Here is a 12,246-nt window from a genome sequence, read left to right as displayed (position 1 = left end):
CACCTAACCAACCTTAGCCACTGGGGACAGACACCAAAAACAACAGGAACTACGAATCTGCAGCCTGCGAAAAGGAGACCCCAAACACAGTAAGTTAAGAAAAATGAGAAGACAGAGAAACACACAGCAGATGAACAAGTAAGGTAAAAACCCACGAGACCAAACAAATGAAGAGGAAATAGGCAGACGACCTGAAAAAGAATTCAGAGTAATGATAGTAAAGATGATCCAAAATCTTGGAAATAGAATGGAGAAAATGCAGGAAACGTTTAACAAGGACCTAGAAGAACTAAAGAGCAAACAAACAATGATGAACAACACAATAAATGAAATTAAAAATTCTCTAGAAGGAATCAATAGCAGAAGAACTGAGGCAGAAGAATGGATAAGTGACCTGGAAGATAAAATAGTGTAAATAACTACTGCAGAGCAGAATAAAGAAAAAAGAATGAAAAAATTGAGGACAGTCTCAGAGACCTCTGGGACAACATTAAATGTACCAACATTCGAATTATAAGGGTTCCAGAAGAAGAAGAGAAAAAGAAAGGGACTGAGAAGATATTTGAAGAGATTGTAGTTGAAAACTTCCCTAATATGGGAAAGGAAATAGTTAATCAAGTCCAGGAAGCACAGAGAGTCCCATACAGGATAAATCCAAGGAGAAACATGCCAAGACACATATTAATCAAACTGTCAAAAATTAAATACAAAGAAAAAATATTAAAAGCAGCAAGGGAAAAACAACAAATAATATACGAGGGAATCCCCATAAGGTTAACAGCTGATATTTCAGCAGAAACTCTGTAAGCCAGAAGGGAGTGGCAGGACATATTTAAAGTGATGAAGGGGAAGAACCTACAACCAAGATTACTCTATCTAGCAAAGATCTCATTCAGATTCGACAGAGAAATTAAAACCTTTATAGACAAGCAAAAGCTAAGAGAATTCAGCACCACCAAACCAGCTTTACAACAAATGCTAAAGGAACTTCTCTAGGCAGGAAACACAAGAGAAGGAAAAGACTTACAATAACAAACCCAAAACAATTAAGAAGATGGTAATAGGAACATACACATCGATAATTACCTTAAATGTAAATGGATTAAATGCTCCAACCAAAAGACACAGATTGGCTGAATGGATACAAAAACAAGACCCGTATATATGCTGTCTACAAGAGACCCACTTCAGACCTAGGAACACATACAGACTGAAAATGAGGGGATGGAAAAAGTCATTCCATGCAAATGGAAATCAAAAGAAAGCTGGAGTAGCGATTCTCATATCAGACAAAATAGACTTTAGGGCTTCCCTGGTGGCACAATTGTTGAGAGTCCGCCTGCCGATGCAGGGGACACGGGTTCGTGCCCCGGTCCAGGAAGATCCCACATGCCGCGGAGTGGCTAGGCCCATGAGCCATGGCCACTGAGCCTGCGCGTCCGGAGCCTGTGCTCCACAACGGGAGAGGCCATGACAGTGAGAGGCCCACGTACCGCAGAAAAAAAGAGAAAGAAAGACTTTAAAATAAAGACTATTACAAGAGACAAAGATGGACAGCTTTTTCTTTTGATTTTCATTTGCAGTATCATAAGATTTTACACAAACTTTTACACGTTTCTGTCTTGTTAAAACTATTAAGAAAGAAAATTAAAAATATTAAGAGATTTGACTAAATTGTATAAATCAACTGTCACAAAACAAGCACTTTATCTTACAAATAAAACTTTTCTTCAGAGACTTCAGTATGCCATCATTCTCAGCACTATCTCCTCTACATTTCAGTTCATACCTAAAATGATTACAGTAGACACACACACACACACAGACACACACACACACACTGCTTTCACCACTAAACAGAAGAATTTGCCTTCTTCAGTGTTATAAAAGGTGGGGTATAAAGTCCATTGTAGCAGGAATTCCCTGGCAGTCCAGTGGTTAGTACTTCATGCTTCCACTGCAGGGGATGCAGGTTCCATCCCTGGTTGGGGAACTAAGATCCCGCAAGCCTCACAGTGCAGCCAATAAATAAATAAATAAAATCCACTGTAGCTTTCTAAAAACTACCCTGATCTACAACCCTTCACTTAAAACTGATAATAAAATTGGTTATAGTGCTGGTTACACAACTCCATGAGTATACTAAAAAGCATTGAATGGACACTTATGAGTGGGTGAATTATTTGGTATGTGAATGATCTCCAATAAAGCTGTTACCAAAAAAAGTGATAATAAAATATCTGATACTTTTAATATGAAACCTCTTGTTTACAAAGTCTAGCTACAGGAGATTATCAAGATGAAGTGCCAATGTGGTTCATCAGAAAACAATAAGCAAGAATAAACAATGAAAATTTAACACTTCATATCCTGAAATCATACAAATATTAACCCTAAAATTTCTTATTGGCAACTGAACTAAACTGTCATGTTTCTTCCGTCCAAAGGATAGCATTTCTTGAAAAGGCGCACTTTTCTCTTAGGATAATGGTACTCCACAGGAGAATTGTGTGCAACTTTAATCATCGAAAAGCGAATGCCTAGCACACAGACCAATGGAACACATCAATAGAGAACCCAGAAACAGACCTACACAACTAGGCCCAAGTGATTTTTTCACAAAGATTTAAAAGCAAGTAAGTGGAGGAAGAACTGAAATTGCTGAAAAGGTCTTTCCAGCAAATGGTACTGAAGCAATTGCACATCTACAGGCAAAAAAAAAGAGAATTTCAACCCAGACCTCACACCTTATACAAAAAATAACTCGAAATGGATCAGACTTAAATATATGAAGTCAAATTATAAAACTTTTAGAAGAAAGTCTTCAGGACCTAAGGCTATGCAAAGTCTTCTCAGACTTGACACCAGAAGCATGATGCATAAAAGGAAAACTTGATTACTGGACCGCATAAAATTTAAAACATTTGCTTTGTGAAAGACCCTATAGAGAACACGAAAACACAAGCCACAGACTGGGAGAAACTATTTGCAAACAACTGTTGCAATAAAGGAATCATAACTATTGATAGAATATACAAAGAATTTTGAAAACTAAATAGAAAAAGAACAGAAAATGGGCAGCATGAGGGAGCCTTGTGCTGATGGAACTATGCTGTGTATTGACTGTGCTGGTGTGTACACAAATCTGCATCACACACACACACACACACACACACACACACACAAGAGTGCATGTAAAACTAGTGAAATCTGAGAAAGGTCTATGCATTGTCCAACGTCAATTCCCTGGTTTTGCTATTGTACTATAGTCATGCAAGATGTTACCATTGGGCAAACCTGGGTAAAGGGTACACAAGACCTACCTGTTCATTTTTTTGTAGCTTCCTGTGAATCTGTAATTATTTCAAAATAAAAAGTTGTAAAACAAGCTAACGTCTGATGGTTTCACATATATTAAAATTGATCAAATTATACACTTTCAATACGTGTAGTTTATTGTACTTCAGTTATACTTCAATGAAGTTGAGAAAAAAGAAGAAAAAAGTTAGTGCCTTCATAACCATGACTGCTCTTGAAAACATCCTTACTCTATCCCCATATCTATTAAGATATCAAGGTCAATATCAATAGACACTGAGAGTCCAATTACATCTACTCATATCACCCTACCCAAAATATGCAAGAACAAAAAATTAAACTTTTTTTATGAAGCAAAAATAAAACTTGAAAGGTAAAACCTTTGTGTGGAACCACCAACTACTGCAGATAGCTTAAAGAGCATATAGTGTCATCCCTCAGTATCAGTGGAGGATTGGTTCTAGAACTCCCAAGGATATCAAAATCCACAGATACCAAAATCCACCATTGCTCAAGTCCCTCATATAAAATGGTGGAGTATATTATGCATATAACCTACACACATCCTCCCCTATACAGTTGACCCTTGAACAATGCAGAGGTTAGGGGGCCAACCCTCCCTGATGTTGAAAATCTACCTGTAACTTATAGTTGGCCCTCTACATAGATGGTTCCTCTGAATCAGGTTCCACATGCAGGGATTCAGCCAACCACAGGTCATATACTGAAAAAAATCGGGGTATAAGTAGACCCACGCAGTTCAAACCTGTGTTGTTCAAGGGTCAGCTGTACTTCATACCATCTCTACATTACTTATAATACTTAATACACAATGTAAGTGCTATGTAAATTCTAGTTTTGCTTTTGGGAACTTTCTGGAATTTATTTCCCCGAATATTTTCGATTCCAGGTTGGTTGAATCTTCAGATGCGGAACCCTTGGATTTGGAGGGCCAACTGTATTAATGTATTCTTCTGGCAACGCCGGATTCTACCTCCTTTCCTCTTTCTTTACCTCCTTTTAAAGCAAAGACTCTGGTGCAATTATGGTTGACCCTTGGACAACACAAGTTTGAACTACCCGGGTTCAGATACATGCACATTTTTTCAATAAATATACAGTGGGCACTCTGATTCCATGGGTTCCACACCCGCAGATTCAACCAACCGTGGATGGCAAATGTAAACTTTAATACACGATCCGTGGTTGGTTGAATCTGCAGATGTGGAACCTGCCTATGTGGAGGGCTGACTATGGGCTTGAGCACATGTGGATTTTGGTATCTGCAGTGAGTCCTGGAACCAATCCCCCATGGATACCGAGGGATGGCTGTATATGTAGTCGGTTTTGAGAAGATTCATTTTAAAATAAGATTTAAAATAAGATCAACTGAATAACCTCATAAGGAGATGATGTTATTCGTTCTCCAAATAGTACTTGTCCAGGATTTTCAGAAGGACTTTTCTTTCCGGAGTCTTGACAGAAGTCAAAAAAAAAAAAAAAGAGGTTCAAGTAAGGTAAAAAAAAAATCAGCAAAGAAATCAGTCCTTATAATTTATCTAGCCTCTCCACTTTTTTTTTTTTTTTTTTTTGCGGTACGCAAGCATGTGGGATCTTCCTGGACCGGGGCACGAACCCGTGTCCCTGCATCGGCAGGCGGACTCTCAATCACTGCGCCACCAGAGAAGCCCTAGCCTCTCCACTTTTAATGTAGATTCTTCTAAAAATATGACCCAGAATCTTTCTATTTATGATTTATAGACCTCATTATATGTTCCTCTTTAAACTGTTTAACCTCTGATAATTATGAATTCATTATTTTAAATGCTCATGGTACTGCTCTTGACTTTCGTAATGCAGGTAATCACAATCAAAAAGAAAACAACACTTTTTAGGATTAAACTTCAAATTACATATAAGCACAAATAAGGAAACAATGGCTTAAAGTCTGTACTGATTCTAACCTGGGACATTTAGAAACTGTAATTATCAATTCTGATCAAAGGGGAATTAAAAAACAAACACCCCCAAACACATTCCCACATACTCACAAATCAAATAGTTACTAGGTGAAAAGAACTACAATTACCTTTAAGTAAATTTGAATGTAAAATGGCTTAGGTCGAAGATAAAATAAATGGTAGGCCTCTGTAATGTTTTAAATTCTCATACTAACACCCTACATTTACACCTGGTATTTTAATAAAAATCAGACCTGATTTTATTTCTGCTTAATTAGTAGAAATAAAGTAATACCAAAGGGAACTACAATCATTTTTTCTAAGAAGTACATCATTTGTTGTTATTCTCAAATGAATGATCATACTGAATCTTATAATAACTACTCACTACTAAACTAAGCACCTTCATCCATTAAAAACCTTAGTATAAACCTACCTTAGTATTTGATATTTTAGAAATAAGATACAACTCTGCAAAGATATTTTTTCAAGTTCAAAGTGTAGTAAATTTATAATTTTCCTTTCTTAGAAAGAAAAATCAAGTATGGCAACTTCCTAGTTTTTTAAGCACTTGTCTCACCTTGAAAGCTCTCTATTCTAATCATTTTTTCTGTTACGTTTATTATAAAATTACCACTACATTTCTTAATATATTCAGGTTTTTCGTTCACTAACTTTAAAAACTTAAGGCGGGCTTCCCTGGTGGCGCAGTGGTTGAGAGTCCGCCTGCCGATGCAGGGGACACGGGTTCGTGCCCCGGTCCGGGAAGATCCCACATGCCGCGGAGCGGCTGCACCCGTGAGCCATGGCCGCTGAGCCTGCGCGTCCAGAACCTGTGCTCCGCAACGGGAGAGGCCGCAACAGTGAGAGGCCCGCGTACCACAGAAAAAACAAAAAAACTTAAGGCACATTTTAACACAATTATATCATAATTATGATATAAATTAATCACAATTATATCAATTATATTGGATATAATTATAATACTTACAACTTACGTATTATACTCATAAGGTAGCACAGATTCCACTGAGTCCAATCTATTTACAAATAGTGCTACTGATGACTACAAGAAGGGAAAAAAAAAATCATTACTAATACAAAGTAATATAAGGTAGCACTTGCAAAATACATAATGAAGTAAGTGAAAGGTAATTGGGTCTATTGCTCCCATCAATTTATAACTGTATAGTTGTAAATTTATAACTTAGCACAATGTTATAAATTTATAACACAGTACAGTTATAAATTTTTAAAACAGTATAGCTATAAATTCATAACATTTCATTTATCTGGCATCATCGGGGTCTTTGAATACATAAATTTTTCAGATACCTCAGCCAGGTTAAGGTTACCTCTTAACCTTTTCTAATTATAGAATCCTTTGAGAATAGGATGAAAGCTATGGCTCCTCACCCCAGAAAAGCACACATATTCACCAAATTCCCTGTTCAGCTTTAAGAGGCTTCATAGGGCCCCTAGAGTCCATGGAACTCAAGTTAAGAACTTGAAATAATTAAAGCTACCTGCATAAGTGCTTTTTTTTGCATTATTGTAACCATTTTTATAAGATTATTCTAAAATACACTTCACTCTTTCCTATCTTAAACAAAACATTACGATCACAATTTAACCTTCCTTGATGATTCAGGGTCATTTTGAGCATCAATCATTGCACCTGCTTTGACTCTGTGACATCTCCAGTATCAAATGAGATGAGAACAGCTATTTGCCCCAAAACTGAATGGCAAGAGATAACTATTTACACCCCTGCTACCCACACCCCTCCACCCCTACCAAAGAACATAAACTTGTTTGTAAAGAGTTTCCTTTCTTTTTGTAAAGAGTTTCTCTTTCATCTTGGCTGTCAGCTGTCATTATGCCTTTTCTCCCTTCTTTTTTTCCCCCTAATCTGCTATAGGGTAAGCCCTCAATGTGTGCAATAAATGATCAGATCTGTTAAAACTACGTGAAAAAGGACATTAAAAAGAATGAAATTTTGCCATTTGCAACACCATGGATGGACCTGAAGGGTATTACGCTTCGTAAAATAAGTTAGACAGAAAAAGACAAATACTGTATGATATCGCTTATATGTAGAATCTAAAAAATAAGATGGTGCTTCCCTGGTGGCGCAGTGGTTGAGAGTCTGCCTGCCGATACAGGGGACACGGGTTCGTGCCCCGTGCCGGGAAGATCCCACATGCCGCGGAGCGGCTGCACCCGTGAGCCATGGCCACTGAGCCTGCGCGTCCGGAGCCTGTGCTCTGCAACGGGAGAGGCCACAACAGTGAAAGGCCCGCGTACCACTAAGAAAAAAAATAAATTAATTAAAAAATAAAAAATAAGATGAATGAATATAACAAAACAGAAACAGACTCACAGATATAGAGAACAAACTAGTGGTTACCACTGGGGAGAGGAATGTGGGGAAGGGCAAGATAGGGGTAGGGAATTAACAGATACAAACTACTGTGTATAAAAGAAATAAGCTGCAAGGATATATCATACAGCACAGGGAATATAACCAATATTTTATAACTTTAAAAAATTTATTTATTTATTTATGTTTTATTTTTGGCTGCGTTGGGTCTTCGTTGCTGCGCGTGGGCTTTCTCTAGTTGCAGCGAGCGGGGGCTGCTCTTCATTGCGGTGCGCAGGCTTCTCATTGCAGTGACTTCTCTTGCTGCAAAGCACGGGCTCTAGGCGTGCGGGCTTCAGTAGTTGTGGCACGTTGGCTCAGAAGTTGTGGCTCGTGGGCTCTAGAGCACAGGCTCAGTAGGTGTGGCGCACGGGCTTAGTTGCTCCACGGCCTGTGGGATCTTCCCGGACCAGGGGTCGAACCCATATCCCCTGCATTGGCAGGAGGATTCTTAACCACTGCGACACCAGGGAAGTCCTATAATAACTTTAAATGGAGGGAATTCCCTGGCGGTCCAGTGGTTAGGACTCAGTGCTCTCACTGCTGGAGCCCTCGGTTTCATCCCTGGTCAGAGAACTAAGGTCCCATATGCCGCACAGCAAGGCCAAAAAAAAAAAGCCTATGTCAAAAAGACTGTCTGAGAGCATGAAGTTAGTTCGTGAACATTATAACATCTCTTCTGGCTCTTCACAGGACGCTTTTGCTTACTTCCCTGGATCTCAGCTGTGCTCTTGATAATTTACCAGACAGGAATTTTTAAATCACTAAAACAGCAGAACTTGGGTAATTCTTTTTCAAAATTTCATATGCTGCTTTTTAAAAGATTGAACATCTGCTATCATCTATACCATGTGGTTAGATTTTTCTTTTTTAAAGACAAGGACATGGAAAGTTATCACACTTGGGAACACATGTAAATAACCTTACTATAACTCTGTAAACAAGAGAATTGTATCTACACTTAGCGAAATCTAATCAGAAATTTAGCAATAGCAACATATATGAGTTATAGTTTTATAAAGGTGAATAGGCAAAGGTTTCTAAAGGACAGCAGATAATTAAAGATAATAGTTCTCATCTAGAGTCCCCAAACTGACAAAGTACATAAGATTTCAATTATATTTTAAAATGCAGGACTTCCCTGGTGGCACAGTGGTTAAGAATCTGCCTGCCACTGCAGGAGACATGGGTTCAAGCCCTGGTCCGGGAAGATCCCACGTGCCACGGAGCAACTAAGCCCGTGCGCCACAACTACTGAAGCCCGCGTGCCTAGAGCCCATGCTCTAAAACAAGAGAAGCCACTGCAATGAGAAGTCCGTGCACCACAACAAAGAGTAGCCCCTGCTCGCCACAACTAGAGAAAGCCCACGCACAGCAACAAAGACCCAATGCAGCCAAAAATAAATATAAATAAATAAATAAAAATTTAAAAATAAATAAATAAAATACATATTTGGAGCTTACTATATTTATAAGAACCTTCATAGTTTCTCAACTCAAGAGGAAAAAAGATAGATTAATCAATAAATGGTGTTAAGACAACTGGTCACCAATCTGAAAAAAAAATTAAGAGGGCTCCTCTCATATATTACAGCAGAAAATGTTAATCTTATTTAAATGTTAAAACTAAAACCATAGAAGTAATATAAGAAACCATAGGAGGGCTTCCCTGGTGCTGCAGTGGTTGAGAGTCCGCCTGCCGATGCAGGGGACATGGGTTCGTGCCCCGGTCTGGGAAGATCCCACATGCTGCGGAGCGGCTGGGCCCGTGAGCCATGGCCGCTGAGCCTGCGCGTCTGGAGCCTGTGCTCCGCAACCGGAGAGGCCGCAACAGTGAGAGGCCCACGTACCGCAAAAAAAAAAAAAAAAAAAACCATAGGAGAATTATTTTATAACCTTGGCTGGTATGGTAAAGATCTCTCAAATAGGGCACAAAACTCAGAAGTCATAAAAATTTGACAAATAGAATAAAAGCCAATTTTTCTAAACGACAAAAGAAAAAAAAAACAATAAGCAAAACCAAAGACAACTGACAAACTTCGAAAAGGATGCCACAAACAAGGAACTAGTTTCCTTATTTAAGAGTTTCCACAAATCAATTTTTTAAATGTTCAACTTGGGACTTCCCTGGTGGCACAGTGGTTAAGAATCCGCCTGCCAATGCAGGGGACACAGGTTCGAGCCCTGGCCTCGGAAGATCCCACATGCTGTGGAGGAACTAAGCCCGTGTGCCACAACTACTGAGCCTGTGCTCTAGAGCCCACGAGCCACAACTACTGAGCCCATGTGCCACAACTACTGAGCCCACGCACCTAGAGCCCATGCTCCGTAACAAAGAGAAGCCACCACAATGAGAAGCTCGCACACTGCAAGGAAGAGTAGACCCCGCTCACTGCAACTAGAGAAAGTTAGCGTGCAGCAACAAAGACCCAACGAAGGAAGGAAGAAAGAAAGAAAAGAAAGAAATTCGTTAAAGATTATATTTCTTTGCTAGGAAGCCTGCTGAAATAAAGAGCCAGCACTAGGTATTACCAGTCAGAGAAAAGGCAGGTGTAAAGTAATTTTTAAATGCTATTTCTTAGTTACACGTGTTTCACAAGATCATGGCTCAAAACACCACCATCAATACTTCTCACAGGAAAAGGCAAGCTCCAGGATTAAGAGCAAGTTTGCTGCACCTAGAACTGGCCTCTAAAAACCCCAACTTTCAACTTGGCTAAGTCTACAGTCAAACCACACCTCGCACTGTTCTCAACTCTGTAATGCCTGTGTGGTTCCTTCTAAGAGAACATTACCCCACACACTCGACTGGGCAAACTGAGGTCAGAAAATAAGTCTTACTATTCATTAATACTTTTTGAATTGATTACTTGCCAAAAAAAATTTTTAAAGTGAGTTTACAGTTACAAAAACAAGACTGCCAAGGAAGGGAGTCAAAAAATTATTGGGGTTTGGTGGACACGCAGAAGAGGAATTGTGCCAGAAATCTCTGGCTAGAGAAAACTCATAATGATAATGGTTACCATTTATTTAAGGCTTACCAGGTGCCAGGTGTTTTTGTCAGTGCTTTTCATACGTTGTCTCATTTTATTCTCACAAGTCTGAGAGGTAAACAATATTATCTTGCTGTTTGCGGAGAGGGCCCAGGAGAAACCAACGTGAATTAACAAGAATTAAGGAGGTAAAAGTGTGTGACCACAGGAGTGAGGGGTGACAGAAACATGGTGGGACTATATCTAAGGAAGACCTAGTGAGTGTGTGAATCTTGAAAGGCAGATTATATTCAGTATAAGGGGGACAGTAGGGAGAGGAAGTGGGAGAGAGGGAGAAGACACAGAGTAGGAGAGGAAAGAACCTTCGAGCGGGAGGGGGAGGGGAGGAGTTATGATGAAGGAGGAGTTGAGAGGTGGAGGAGCAGCCAATTGGAAGGGGCAGAGGTAGGAACCAAGGGGAGGGGGAGTGGCTGAGAGGGAGTAGGCGGGACAGAGCAGGAGCAGGAACTAACTAAAGGAACCAAGATAAGGGAAGAGGCCGGGGCTGAGAGGGAGGGCGGAGCCTAGAGGGAAGAGGGGAAGGGAGGGGGTGGAGTCGAGAGGGAGTGGAAAGGAAGAAGCCCGAGACCGCGGACTAGGAGCGGAGAGAACAGCGTAAAAGGAGGAGCTGTGAGGTGGGCGGAGGAGAAGCTGAGAGGGAGTTAGAGGAAAAGAGACGAAGGGGGAGGAGCCAAGAGGGAGGGAAAGAGCATCAGGGAAAAAGAGAGGTCCGGATCCGCCAAGTGCGAGGCTCAGCGATTAAGACCCTGAAACACACCCACAGAGGGGGCTTTGGCATTCTGGGTCAGAGTCTGAGAGCTCCCAGCACTGGTCGACCCCGGTGTGCCCCATACTGCAACCCGAAGCCTCCCCTCACATCTCACTTCCCCCCTCTAGTCCTCACCTTGCAGGTAGCAGTCTCTCAGTCTGCCTCGAAGAAGTTGACCTGAGCCAACGCGGGAAGATAAAAAGCCGCGCAGCGGGCGGCCTTAAGCCCCGGGAGCAGCCCCAGCCCCAGCAGCCACCTGAGCCCGGGGAGGGTGGGCCACAGGCGACAGAGGTTGGTTCCCAGGCAGAAACCACGAGTACACATTCTAGGAGCCGGTTCAGCGCTTGAGGACACACACCATGCACGAGATCGGAACCAGTGGAGGGGAGAAGCGGGAATGATAAGGAAGAACCGTGGACGGACAGGGAGGAGCCGAGACCGGCTGGTGGGACTAGAACTCCAGGAAAGGCCACTTGTTCGGGCGAGACATTGGCTCGGAGCCCGGTTGCTAGACGGCCTGGCTGGCTTTGTGAGCGCGCGGAGCACGCATGCGTGCGGGTCCCCGCCGCGCCTTCCACCGCCCCTCACCCCTCCTCCCTTCCCCCCACCTCCCTCTCCGTCCTCCCAGCATCCCCAGCCCAGCACTTTCCCGCGGTTCTGGCGGTTCCGCGCGCGCGCGCAGCCTTCAGAGCTGCCTCGCGGTGTCCGGGGGGCGGGGGAGGAGGGAAGCAGCCTGAGAGGTTT

General features: G+C 41.5%; 1 pseudogene across 1 annotated transcript in view; it reads right to left on the bottom strand.

Annotated features, from left to right (window-relative positions):
* LOC309817634 (transmembrane 9 superfamily member 2-like) overlaps window positions 1-11,826 on the bottom strand; it is a 101,803-nt pseudogene extending 89,977 nt beyond the window's left edge. The window contains exons 1-5 of the transcript in view: window positions 11,638-11,826; window positions 6,278-6,345; window positions 4,709-4,810; window positions 1,561-1,631; window positions 13-20 (exon numbers count right to left, since the gene is read on the bottom strand). The product of the transcript in view is annotated as a transmembrane 9 superfamily member 2-like (transcript). The remainder of the gene's footprint in view (window positions 1-12; window positions 21-1,560; window positions 1,632-4,708; window positions 4,811-6,277; window positions 6,346-11,637) is intronic.
* Window positions 11,827-12,246: the final 420 nt, after the last annotated feature.

The sequence above is a fragment of the Grampus griseus genome (genome assembly GCF_964374135.1).
Source record: "Grampus griseus genome assembly, chromosome: X".
In the NCBI taxonomy this organism is placed as follows: domain Eukaryota; kingdom Metazoa; phylum Chordata; class Mammalia; order Artiodactyla; family Delphinidae; genus Grampus; species Grampus griseus.
This window is presented reverse-complemented; position numbering and strand designations above follow the sequence as displayed.